At 52.6% G+C, this 13,573-nt stretch overlaps 1 non-coding gene across 1 annotated transcript; it reads left to right on the top strand.

The window, feature by feature from the left end:
* Nucleotides 1-12,064: 12,064 nt before the first annotated feature.
* Nucleotides 12,065-12,219, top strand: LOC124608205. The gene has a single exon (XR_006978895.1). It is a non-coding gene; the product is annotated as a 5.8S ribosomal RNA (ribosomal RNA).
* Nucleotides 12,220-13,573: the final 1,354 nt, after the last annotated feature.

Raw genomic sequence — 13,573 nt, 5'->3', positions numbered from 1 at the left:
CCTCTGTCGACCACAGCACCCCAACGCCAGCGCTTCTGCCGCACGAAATCGTGGACCGGCAATCACTCCACCTGCACCCGTTCGTGCCCCACCCCTACCGCCCAACTCGCAACTCCAGCGGATGAACGGCGGACTTTTCCCGCAGTCGCAATGTGCAATCCACCCCTATGACGTGCGTTTCATGAAGAGTTATGTCCAATATGCGACATTCCCGCTGTCCCTATACATGAGCTGCGAGCTGTACCACTTACGAGCTAGAGACGCGATCGCGTTGCTCTCTGTACGAATGCCGATGCTGAGCGGTCAGCTAGGAGGCGCTCCAGCCATGTCGGTACCGGTGGGCGTTGCACTCGCAGTCGCAAAAACGTACTGCAAGTATATTACTCGGAAGAGTTAATGACAGTCCAAGCCCCCCTGCGTGTGGAGAGTCTTTCTAGGCCATGACCCACCGGAAGGGCGCAGCGTCCCCCACCCCAGACATGTGACGTCACACTATCGGTATTGACGACTAGACTGATTGCTTATAATCATTTGCCATACACCGGTGGAAGCTGCCGAGACGAGTAGCAACATAGCGGGCTCGCCCTGTCACTAATGTACAGAGATACAACAGTTTCGACTGGAACCGGATTAAACGTATACACGGCGCTGATTAGTAATAGATAGAGCCATCAGAATACAGATAATATATACAACTGTCCGTATACATGCTGAAAGACTCTGCTCACAATCACAACCACACGTCAGCCACACACTCTTATCACGCACTACTCTCTGCCTGTAACAGGCACACAGACAATATGTAAGCACCAGCATGGAACAACACCCAGTGCATCCTCTCCGCCACATTAGACAATCCACACTGTCATAACCAGACTGGGAGGTCCACTCAGAAAACAGAATATCCCACCCTTCCGACAACCACCATTGCTCAGCTAAGCCACCAACACCCACACATGTCCTACACAGGGGTGCACCCAACATCACAATACTGCCTCCTGTCACAGCACGCAAACAATGGCAGGAATGAAAGACACAGGTCTGCCACAAGCATGGAATCAGAGCGCCGGCTGTCATGAGCCAAAGGTGCATCCTGACGTGGCAAATCAGATGATGCCGCAGGCATCCACTTGCTATAATCACAATCAACAAGCCGCCCCCCCCCCCAATACACCTTTCCTTACAACAATGTGTACCTTAACCTAACCCATACTGTGCCCTAACCTAACCTATATTGCGCCTTAATCTAACCTATATTGCGCCTTAACCTAACCTATATTGCGCCTTAACCTAACCTATATTGCGCCTTAACCTAACCTATATTGCGCCTTAACCTAACCTATATTGCGCCTTAACCTAACCTATATTGCACCTTAATCTAACCTATATTGCACCTTAACCTAACCTATATTGTACCTTAACCTAACCCATATTGTACCTTAACCTAACCCATATTGTACCTTCACCTAACATATATTGTACCTTAACCTAACCCATATTGCGCCTTAACCTAACCTATATTGTACCTTAACCTAACCTATATTGTACCTTAACCTAACCTATATTGTACCTTAACCTAACCCACATTGTACCTTAACCTCACCTACATTGCGCCGTAATGTAACCCATATTGCGCCTTAACCCAACACACGTTGGGCCTTAACCCAACACACGTTGGGCCTTAACCCAACACACGTTGGGCCTTAACCCAACACACGTTGGGCCTTAACCCAACACACGTTGGGCCTTAACCTGCTCTGTAATTGTCACACGACTCGTTAAATTAGTGTAGTGTTGCCTAACTGCAACCCCCGCAATATAGTTTGCTACTCGCACTGCCCGGTCCCCAGTGTATCGCTTCATGTTAAACACCTTGCAGCTATACACTGTAATGTGGATGGCAGCAGGACGTACATGCTCAATGCCCTTCGCAGTTGTTCATTGGCATTCGCATGGCGAAGCACTTAGGCTACGCTGTGGTACGGCCTGTGTCAACTGTCCGCTGATGTTGCACGTCCAAATCACACACTGTACTGCACATTGGTCCTCATGTACTGAATGATACATCGTGGTACATGTGACCGTACAACGACTGCGCCAACAACGGCGAACCATGCGGTCCAAATGTTGTGCACTCAGCTACGTGTCGTCTCCCTACAAGAGCTGGATTGCAGTGTGGTATGCCCTGGATGGCGATCTGCGTGAGCCGGCTGTTGATGTAGTGGCGCGTGTTGTCAGACGTAGTCGTCTCTTCTCACACACCGTGATAGCATGGTGCACTGCATTCCACATCTGCGACATGCGACAGAGGCCGGTTGACAGTCGTTCGCGCAATGGACATCGCATACGTACGGGGGCCACCTTCCACGTGTTCGCGAAGCGTGCACATGTTGTTGCGTGTATGTGGGCAGACATAGTGTGTCGTGACACCTGACACAGGCATGCAACAATCGTTGAATTTGCAAATGGCGATGGCCGTCTACGTTTGCTGGTGACGTTACGCAAATGAACAACTGGTAAACCGTTGTGGTGCGGTTGTTCTCGCTAGAGGTGAATCAGTGATGGCGACGATTGGTTGAGCTACCAACTGGTTGTTTCAGCGATACCCACCATGCCCACGAACGTGAATGGCATCTGGGTGTGAAGCGATACGCGGCGGTGGCTGGGTGGGACCGTCCCCGGCCGGTGAGGGAGGGCCTCCCGGCGTGCTGGCCGCGCGGTGCGTGGGCGCACGCGCTACAGCCGGCTGGTGGGGGCGGCCAGTGGCAGGCGGGCCGGCCGACGGAGGCGGCAGGCGGCGCAGCTGCGCGCCGGCGCACCCTGCACGCGGCGCCGTGCGGCCAAAGTAGGTCCTCGCGGGCCCGGTGCGAAGCGCGGTGGACATCTGCAGTGTGCTGGTCCGGTTGAGGACTGTGTGCGCTGAGGATGCGCCGCCGCCCGGCGCTCGGCGCCGCGACGCCGTCTGCTGCTCGGTCGCCTCTGCGGTTCTCGCAGGTGGTTTATATCGCAGCTGTGCGGACGTGTTGACGCGTGCGATGTGCTGGGAGAGTTCGCTTCGGCACCCAAGTGGGGCTTTTGTCCTTCTGTGGCGCTGGCGTTGGAGCTGCCGGTCACCGTAGGTGGCGCGTGTTGTCTCCCGCCGGCAATGCCACGACAGCACGCTCCCGGGCTTCTGTCGGCAGCGGCAAGCTCAGTTGGGAGCACGGGTGGTCGCACCTAAAGCGTCTACTCGCCAAACTCCGGGCGATTGCGCCTCTCTCGAACCCGACCAAGTACTTAGCACGGCGCTGCGCGCCGCCGGGAAGTGAGAGGGTTTCGAGGTGTATTGTGCAGGGGAGCTCAGCCTCCTCCTGTTTGCAGAATAATTGAGCGGACGCTTGCGTGTTCGCACGGGCCCCCGGGACACACTCCCGGGTGGCCGGCTGCTCAGCTCTAGTTAACGCAGCTCCCTGGTTGATCCTGCCATTGGTCATATGCTTGTCTCAAAGATTAAGCCATGCATGTCTCAGTACAAGCCGCATTAAGGTGAAACTGCGAATGGCTCATTAAATCAGTTATGGTTCCTTAGATCGTACCCACGTTACTTGGATAACTGTGGTAATTCTAGAGCTAATACATGCAATCAGAGTCCCAGAGTCTAGAGCTAATACATGCAAACAGAGTCCCGAGTCGGGCGTGAGGTCAGGCGTTTGACGGCGCGTTTCGGGGCGGGCCCGCCCGCTGCCGGCGCGCCGTAGGGCACGGAAGCTCGCACCAGGGCGTATCGCTTTCCAGTCGGGTGTGCCGCGGCAGTCCTCACAGGGGAAGTGAAGCGTCTCCCATAGCCTCTCCTTCCCAAGTGGCTCTTTCCGCCTTCCCGTGGTGCCGGACGTTAAGCTTGGCATTCTGCCTTGCGACGAAAGGGAGAGCTTCGGCCCAACCCGATGCGAAAGCGAAGGGTGCGTGGCACAGGGGGAGCTGTGTCAAGGGACCGAACACCAGTCCCTTTCTGTTCGCAGGGCACAGACCAGCAGGTGCTCTGCATGCCGGCTACCTCATTTGTCGGCGTGGGATCGCGGCGCGAGTCGGCAAGGGTGCTTCGCCGCGCCCCTGGGTAACCGGGGCGTGTTCTGCCAAACCCAGGAGGTGGTGACATCGCCTGGGCTAGGTTAGATGGGCCCAGACCGCCAAACGACTGGGGGACCGACCCACCACCTGAGTAGGAGTGGGTCCTTGGCCTTCAGGTGGAAACTCGGGCTAGTAGGCGGCGAAGGGCGAGGGGTGCATCCGCCTCTCCGGAGTGCGGGGTGCACTTGCCGAGGAGCGTCGAGTGAAATCGTCGACGACGAGGCCTTCGACGGGGACCAGTGCGCTGGCAACGGCGCGTTGAACCCTGCAGCTCTGGAGTGCCCTTGACCTAGGGGCGTGGTCGGTGGGCGAGCTGCAACAGTCCCCCCCCCCATGCCAGAGGAGCCGGTCCGGGGCAAGAGACGGGCTCCCACCTTATTTTCACTCGTTAATCAATATGGCTACACCTGAGACGAGTGAATCGAGTGCGCTCAAGCAAGCATCTCTGATGCTTGATCCCTCTCCTCAAGATGAGACGGGACTAGCAGAAGACGAAACAGTGACGCAAAGACATGCACGTATCACGCTGCTCTTGGAGCAGAATATCAAAAATGGCAAGATAAGTCAGGCGGCATTGTCCATTATTAAGAATGAGCTGGCTGCATGGGCCATAGCCCACGCCAAGCTCGAAGGCCGCGTAGAGGAGTTGGAAAAAGAAAATGACCGTTTGAGAAAGCAACCAACAAAAACCTGGGCTGGGGTGGTCGCGCAAGCGCCGCCAAAGCCAACCACGAAAGAAACGATCGCCAAGGTGACCAAGCGGTCAGACACGGCGGTCTTTCTAAGAACTCTACCGGGACAGGACACTAGTGTTAAAAAGATACAAGAACTGTTGACTAAAAGTATTGACCCGGCGAAAGACAAAATCAGAATAAATAAAGTAAAACCCAGTAGAAATTCAGTAATAGTGGAGGTAGCTACAGAGGAAGACAAGGAGAAATTGTTAAAGAATCCCAAACTGAACTCGGTGGTCAAGTGTGAACCACCGAGAAAAAGAAACCCACTAGTCATATTATACGATGTTCCATCAACAATGACGAACGAAGAATTGTACAAAAGCATAAAAGACCAGAATTTTGATCAAATAACTGAAAACGAATTTAAGGACTCTTTCAAGTTAAGATTTAAAACGGGACCTCGTGATCGTGATGTTGTCCATCACGTCGCAGAGGTAACAGCACCAATGTGGAAGCAAATCATGACAATGGGCAGACTATACATTGGCTTCCATGCCATCAATATTAGGGACTACCTAGTGGTACCTCGTTGCCACAATTGTGGAGACCTGGACCATATTCTAAGGCATTGTACCAGGGGGTCGGCTTGCTCCAGGTGCGGTGAAGATGGTCACACACGTAAAGAATGCAAAGCTGCAAGCGTATGCAATCCTTGCAAAAGACGAGGGAAGAAAAGCTGCGGAGCCTCAGGACGAAATTGCCCTACATATCGCATGTTAGAGCAAAGACTCATATCTAGAACTGATTATGGCTGAGTACGTTAAACAGAACAGGATGCCAAAGAGGAAATCCCCTAGCAAAAGGAGGAGGGATGCCATTAGGGCAAGTAGATTCAAAGAATTTATAAAATCTGTCTTAAGGGACCCGTTACCTGAAACAGCCGATAAAAGCATCCAAACAGATCCACCTGAAACAGCTGATAAAAGCATCCAAACAGATCCACCAAAAATAGATAAATGTTTTCAGACAGAAACTATTCCCATGGCTACTCCCTCCTCTCTCAGCAGGGAAGTGAAGCCGATTAAACATCTGCACCGGCAAAGGCATCCTGGGCCTGAGGTCTCAGCAAATGACAGTAATCAGAAAATAGAAAAGCCTGTGCAAGAGAGCACAATAACAAGCTCTCTAGAAACCCCAGTGGTTAGACTACCACCAATAGATCCGGTTCGGATCTATCCTAACTTAGAGTTCACCATGCAATTGGCGAGATTGGAGCAGCCGGCTACCTTGACCACTGCCTTACGACATGTGGTCCGTGTAGGGCACGAATATGGAAGAAGAGTCACCTTCTCGGTAATGGGAGCTGTAGATAGAATACAGCTTAAGTCAGTGAATCTCCCCACTGACTTCGGAGCCCTGCGAGACTTACTAAAGAAAGTTTTCGAGAGACGTGGAGAAAAGTTTGACTTAAATGACATTTACGAACAGTCAGTTCTGGCTAATGGACGAATCACGTATGACTGGAATAAGACTTGGCCGGACGATCACATACATACATACTTTCTGTAGATGACGAAAATCACCATTGGCCAACTTAACACACACAACAGTCGACTTGTAATGCAGGAGCTGCAAAGGGAAGTGGAGGAGAGGAGGCTAGATGTGCTCTGTCTACAGGAGCCGTACTCCCTGGACGGAAAGATTACATTTACAGCCGCCACGTGGCAGGTAATCAGTCAAGGAGACAATCCGAAAGCGACAATAATTATTACAAACAAAGCCCTGAAAGTGACCACCTTATCACAGTACACCAATAGTCATTGCAACGTCGTGGAGCTGCTATCTCCCCGTGAATCGATCGTATTGATCAACATGTACTTTCAGTACGGAGACAACATTGAAACGCATCTCGACCATCTGACAACAGTAACCACGGCGTTGCGGGGACGAAGGATGATAATTACGGCTGACATAAATGCAAAATCCCCCCTGTGGCACAGCGGCACAAGGGACACCAATGGAGAGAAAGTAGAGGACTTTATTATGGCATCACAGCTAGTAATAGCCAATAAACCTGGTAATCCTCCAACCTATGCGGCGGGAGGAGGACCGGGTACGAATATTGATATAACCTTAGCCACCCCCAATGCAATTAATACGATACAAGAGTGGAAAGTGGAAGAAAACGCCACTACAAGCGATCATAATTTAATTACGTTCATTGTAGGTGGAAGGGGGTCTTGCTGGGCCACGGGGTGGGAGATGCAGTTTAATTACAGAAGGGCTGATTGGGAACGACTAGCCAGGGAGTGCGTCATTCCTGCCTTGCCGGAGGGTGAAGCAGACCTTGACATTGACGTAAACGACCGAGCAGAAGAACTGACTAATGCTATAACCAGCGCGGTGAAAGCTGCCGTACCAACCAGGAGGAAGGCCATTGCAGCCTCTCCATCACCATGGTCGCCCGAATTAGAGAATATGCGCCGGTCTGTTAGAAGGCTGAGAAGGTATTACCAGCGCAGTGTCGTCTGGCCAGAACGGCAGAGATGGCTGATGCAGTATCGGGAAGCTAAACTTCGTTTTCAGAAAGAACTCCAGGCTGTTAGGATACAAAGCTGGGAAAATTTCGTCCAGAGCCAATTGGCATTGGACCCCTGGGGTACACCGTATAAATTAGTACGAGAAAAGATCCGCTCTCCACTGGAATTAACAACAGTCAGGCATGGGGACAGGCTGACGGAATCTTGGCAGGAAACTGCTGAGGTCCACCTCCGGTCCCTGCTGCCTGACGATAGCGCGGATGGAGAATCTGTACAGCAACAACAACTAAGACGAGACAATCTAAATGAATACATTAACAATACGGCAGTCTACCCTTTCTCGGAGGAAGAGGTGGCTGCCCACATAAAATCACTTAAAAGAGGCAAAGCTCCCGGGCCAGATGGCATTGTAGCTGAGGTGGTGCAGTTCCTAGCTCCCCAGCTAACTGCACCACTCACTCACTTATATAATGAGTGTCTGATACAGCAAAAAATTCCAAGGGTGTGGAAGTCCGCAAACGTGGTCATCATTCGGAAAGGGCCAGATAAAGATCCTACAAACGTAAAATCCTATAGACCAATCTGTCTAATCAATATACTAGGGAAAATATTAGAAAAGCTACTTGCTGACAGACTGGCTGCACATAGAATGCTGCGTGGGGTGAGCGACAGACAATTCGGCTTTAGGCCTGGGCGATCGACATCTGATGCGATCGCCCTGGCTGCTGAGGTCTGTGGCTCTACCCCACACAAGTATGTGGTGGGCATTATGGTTGACATGAGTGGCGCCTTCGACAACTTGTGGTGGCCTTCGCTCTTCTCCTGCCTGCGGGAGAAGGAGTGTCCAGGGCCGCTATATGGTTGTCTGAGGAGCTATTGTGAGGAACGGGAGGTCTGGCTATCATCCTCTAGCAAGAGAGTTGGAAAAGTTATAAATAAAGGATGTCCTCAGGGTTCCGTGTTAGGGCCCCTATTTTGGTACATCCACATGGAGCCTTTATTAGACACACTACAACAAAGTGAAGAAGTGCTAGAGGTGATAGCCTATGCGGATGACCTCCTCCTGCTGGTCGGCGGCCGTAGCCGCGAAGACATCGAACCTAAAATAGAGAGTGCTTTAAACAAGCTACAACTATGGTCCCAAAACACCAAAATGACGGTGTCACCAAGCAAGTCCACCTACTTACTATTGAAGGGACAACTAATCCGCAACCCAACTGTACGAATCAACCGCTCGCCGGTTCTTCGGAGACGTGACGCACGATATCTGGGCATCATCATTGATGAGAAGTGGAACTTTGGAAAGCACATTGAAACCGTAACCCAGAAAGCACTACAAACGCTGAATAACCTCATATCAATAGGACACAGAAGATTTCACCTTCCATCACATCTGATAAAACTCTACCATAACAGTATATTAACATCGATAGTGGGTTACGGTTCGGGGATCTGGGCACACAGGCTCACGAGGGTGGTGCCCGCCATGACAGTGAGAAGGGTTCAAAGGAGCATGATTTTGAGATCGGTAGGTGCTTATAGAACAACACCAGGGGGAGCACTACTAGTCCTAATGGGGCTTTGCCCCCTGGACATTAAAATTAGGGAGCAAGCTGCATGGTTCTGGATCAAAAAGGAAAACATAACAAAATTAGAGGAGATCTTAGGTATTAGGGCAAGGGACAAGGGAGAAATTCGGCAAAGAGGAGTACAATTATTGCAAGAACTTTGGGATGCGGATGAAACAGGGAGAAGGACACATGAGTTGATACCAAGTATTAGGGAACGGCTAAAAATGAAACACTTTGAACCCACCAGGGGGCTAATCCATTTTCTCACTGGACATGGACTCTACCCGGCATACCTATGCCGGTTTGGGAAAAGGGCCACACCTGCGTGTGAATGTGGTGAACCGGAGGGCACTCCCGATCATGTGATTTACGAGTGCCCCCTCTTCAATGATGTTGCCTCTACATTACGGGACCAACTACCTAATCATGACACCTATAACCTAATAAGACAAGAAGACATCTTCCATATTATAAATAAACTTGCCAACGAGGTATCACAGAAGGTGTTAAGGGAATACATGAGGGAACAAGACTAAATAGCACCAATCATGACCATTGCGCCCTACTCCCATTCCGCCTGCGCGGGGATAGGCCGACCCTTAGTCTGGAATCCGCCACGCGCGGGATTAGGGGGGGTGGGGAATATGACAACAACCCGAAATTGACAATACACTGGAGATGACGTAGATTTAGAATTAGTTAGTAGGAATTAGATTAGAAATTTAGATTTTAGAATCCTGCAGCGATTTACAACCTGGCCAGCCCAGTGTCAGGGGCACGCCCATCGGGATTAGCTCGATGGGCAAGGCAGTATAGTAGGTTTGTACACTGCTGACACACTTGTGAGGCTGCAGGAAGTAGAATGTAGGTTAGCCAAAAACTTAGAGATTAGAATAAACTATATAACTGCCCATTTAAACTAACCTAGCTGTAGCTCACAACTAAATATAAAATAGAATTAGCTGCAATTGTAACTAACAGTAGCAAGTAAGACCCACTAATCAAGTAAGGAGGTGGGTTGTATGTATAATTATTATTTGATGGTTAATAAAGAATTTTTTTTTTTTTACAAAAAAAAAAAAAAACAGAGTCCCGACCAGAGATGGAAGGGACGCTTTTATTAGATCAAAACCAATCGGTCGGCTCGTCCGGTCCGTTTGCCTTGGTGACTCTGAATAACTTTGGGCTGATCGCACGGTCCTCGTACCGGCGACGCATCTTTCAAATGTCTGCCTTATCAACTGTCGATGGTAGGTTCTGCGCCTACCATGGTTGTAACGGGTAACGGGGAATCAGGGTTCGATTCCGGAGAGGGAGCCTGAGAAACGGCTACCACATCCAAGGAAGGCAGCAGGCGCGCAAATTACCCACTCCCGGCACGGGGAGGTAGTGACGAAAAATAACGATACGGGACTCATCCGAGGCCCCGTAATCGGAATGAGTACACTTTAAATCCTTTAACGAGTATCTATTGGAGGGCAAGTCTGGTGCCAGCAGCCGCGGTAATTCCAGCTCCAATAGCGTATATTAAAGTTGTTGCGGTTAAAAAGCTCGTAGTTGGATTTGTGTCCCACGCTGTTGGTTCACCGCCCGTCGGTGTTTAACTGGCATGTATCGTGGGACGTCCTGCCGGTGGGGCGAGCCGAAGGCGTGCGACCCGCCTCGTGCGTGTTCGTGCGTCCCGAGGCGGACCCCGTTGCAATCCTACCAGGGTGCTCTTGAGTGAGTGTCTCGGTGGGCCGGCACGTTTACTTTGAACAAATTAGAGTGCTTAAAGCAGGCAAGCCCGCCTGAATACTGTGTGCATGGAATAATGGAATAGGACCTCGGTTCTATTTTGTTGGTTTTCGGAACCCGAGGTAATGATTAATAGGGACAGGCGGGGGCATTCGTATTGCGACGTTAGAGGTGAAATTCTTGGATCGTCGCAAGACGAACAGAAGCGAAAGCATTTGCGAAGTATGTTTTCATTAATCAAGAACGAAAGTTAGAGGTTCGAAGGCGATCAGATACCGCCCTAGTTCTAACCATAAACGATGCCAGCCAGCGATCCGCCGCAGTTCCTCCGATGACTCGGCGGGCAGCCTCCGGGAAACCAAAGCTTTTGGGTTCCGGGGGAAGTATGGTTGCAAAGCTGAAACTTAAAGGAATTGACGGAAGGGCACCACCAGGAGTGGAGCCTGTGGCTTAATTTGACTCAACACGGGAAACCTCACCAGGCCCGGACACCGGAAGGATTGACAGATTGATAGCTCTTTCTTGATTCGGTGGGTGGTGGTGCATGGCCGTTCTTAGTTGGTGGAGCGATTTGTCTGGTTAATTCCGATAACGAACGAGACTCTAGCCTGCTAACTAGTCGCGTGACATCCTTCGTGCTGTCAGCGATTACTTTTCTTCTTAGAGGGACAGGCGGCTTCTAGCCGCACGAGATTGAGCAATAACAGGTCTGTGATGCCCTTAGATGTTCTGGGCCGCACGCGCGCTACACTGAAGGAATCAGCGTGTCTTACTAGGCCGAAAGGTCGGGGTAACCCGCTGAACCTCCTTCGTGCTAGGGATTGGGGCTTGCGATTGTTCCCCATGAACGAGGAATTCCCAGTAAGCGCGTGTCATAAGCTCGCGTTCATTACGTCCCTGCCCTTTGTACACACCGCCCGTCGCTACTACCGATTGAATGATTTAGTGAGGTCTTCGGACTGGTACGCGGCATTGACTCTGTCGTTGCCGATGCTACCGGAAAGATGACCAAACTTGATCATTTAGAGGAAGTAAAAGTCGTAACAAGGTTTCTGTAGGTGAACCTGCGGAAGGATCATTACCGACTAGACTGCATGTCTTTCGATGTGCGTGTCGTGTCGCGCAACACGCTACCTGTACGGCTCGCAGTAGCCGTGCGCCGCGTGCGGAACCACGCGTGCTTCTCAAAACTAACGGAAATGTTGTGTGGTACGAGCGCTGAAGCGCTGGAGCGGCTGGCCTGCGGCACCTGGCGCCTGGCGCCGGTTTTGAATGACTTTCGCCCGAGTGCCTGTCCGCTCCGATGTGGAGCCGTACGACGCCCATCGGCCGTGAGGCCGTTGGACACAGAACGCTTGAACAGGGGCCGCCACACGCCTACGTCCCGCCTATGCAACTGTCTTGAAAGAGACAGTGGAAACTAAGAAAAGATCACCCAGGACGGTGGATCACTCGGCTCGTGGGTCGATGAAGAACGCAGCAAATTGCGCGTCGACATGTGAACTGCAGGACACATGAACATCGACGTTTCGAACGCACATTGCGGTCCATGGATTCCGTTCCCGGGCCACGTCTGGCTGAGGGTCGGCTACGTATACTGAAGCGCGCGGCGTTTGCCCCGCTTCGCAGACCTGCGAGTGTCGCGGCCGCCTGTGGGGCCGGCCGCGTCTCCTTAAACGTGCGATGCGAGCCCGGCGCCTGGCGGTTCGCATACCGGTACTTACTCGGTAGCGTGCACAGCCGGCTGGCGGTGTGGCGTGCGACACCTCGTACAACGACCTCAGAGCAGGCGAGACCACCCGCCGAATTTAAGCATATTACTAAGCGGAGGAAAAGAAACTAACAAGGATTCCCCCAGTAGCGGCGAGCGAACAGGGAAGAGTCCAGCACCGAACCCCGCAGGCTGCCGCCTGTCGTGGCATGTGGTGTTTGGGAGGGTCCACTACCCCGACGCCTCGCGCCGAGCCCAAGTCCAACTTGAATGAAACCACGGCCCGTAGAGGGTGCAAGGCCCGTAGCGGCCGGTGCGAGCGTCGGCGGGACCTCTCCTTCGAGTCGGCTTGCTTGAGAGTGCAGCTCCAAGTGGGTGGTAAACTCCATCTGAGACTAAATATGACCACGAGACCGATAGCGAACAAGTATCGTGAGGGAAAGTTGAAAAGAACTTTGAAGAGAGAGTTCAAAAGTACGTGAAACCGTTCTGGGGTAATCGTGAGAAGTCCGAAAGGTCGAACGGCTGAGATTCACGCCCATCCGGCCACTGGCCTCCGCCCTCGGCAGATGGGGCCGGCCGCCCGCGCGGAGAAATCCGCGGCGGGGTCGTGTCCGGTTGCCTTTCCACTCGCCGCGGGGTGGGGCCGTTCCGGTGTGCGGTGGGCCGCACTTCTCCCCTAGTAGGACGTCGTGACCCGCTGGGTGCCGGCCTACGGCCCGGGTGCGCAGCCTGTCCTTCCGCGGGCCTCGGTTCGCGTCTGTTGGGCAGAGCCCCGGTGTCCTGGCTGGCTGCCCGGCAGTATATCTGGAGGAGTCGATTCGCCCCTTTGGGCGCTCGGGCTCCCGGCAAGCGCGCGCGGTTCTTCCCGGATGACGGACCTACCTGGCCTGGCCCCGGACCCGCGCCGCTGTTGGCTCGGGATGCTCTCGGGCGGAATAATCGCTCCCGCCAGCGGCGCTTCAGCTTTGGACTATTTCACTCCCCGTCTTGAAACACGGACCAAGGAGTCTAACATGTGCGCGAGTCATTGGGCTGTACGAAACCTAAAGGCGTAATGAAAGTGAAGGTCTCGCCTTGCGCGGGCCAAGGGAGGATGGGGCTTCCCCGCCCTTCACGGGGCGGCGGCCTCCGCACTCCCGGGGCGTCTCGTCCTCATTGCGAGGTGAGGCGCACCTAGAGCATACACGTTGGGACCCGAAAGATGGTGAACTATGCCTGGCCAGGACG

The sequence above is a fragment of the Schistocerca americana genome, chromosome 3 (assembly GCF_021461395.2).
Source record: "Schistocerca americana isolate TAMUIC-IGC-003095 chromosome 3, iqSchAmer2.1, whole genome shotgun sequence".
Classification (NCBI taxonomy): Eukaryota; Metazoa; Arthropoda; class Insecta; order Orthoptera; family Acrididae; genus Schistocerca; species Schistocerca americana.
This window is presented reverse-complemented; position numbering and strand designations above follow the sequence as displayed.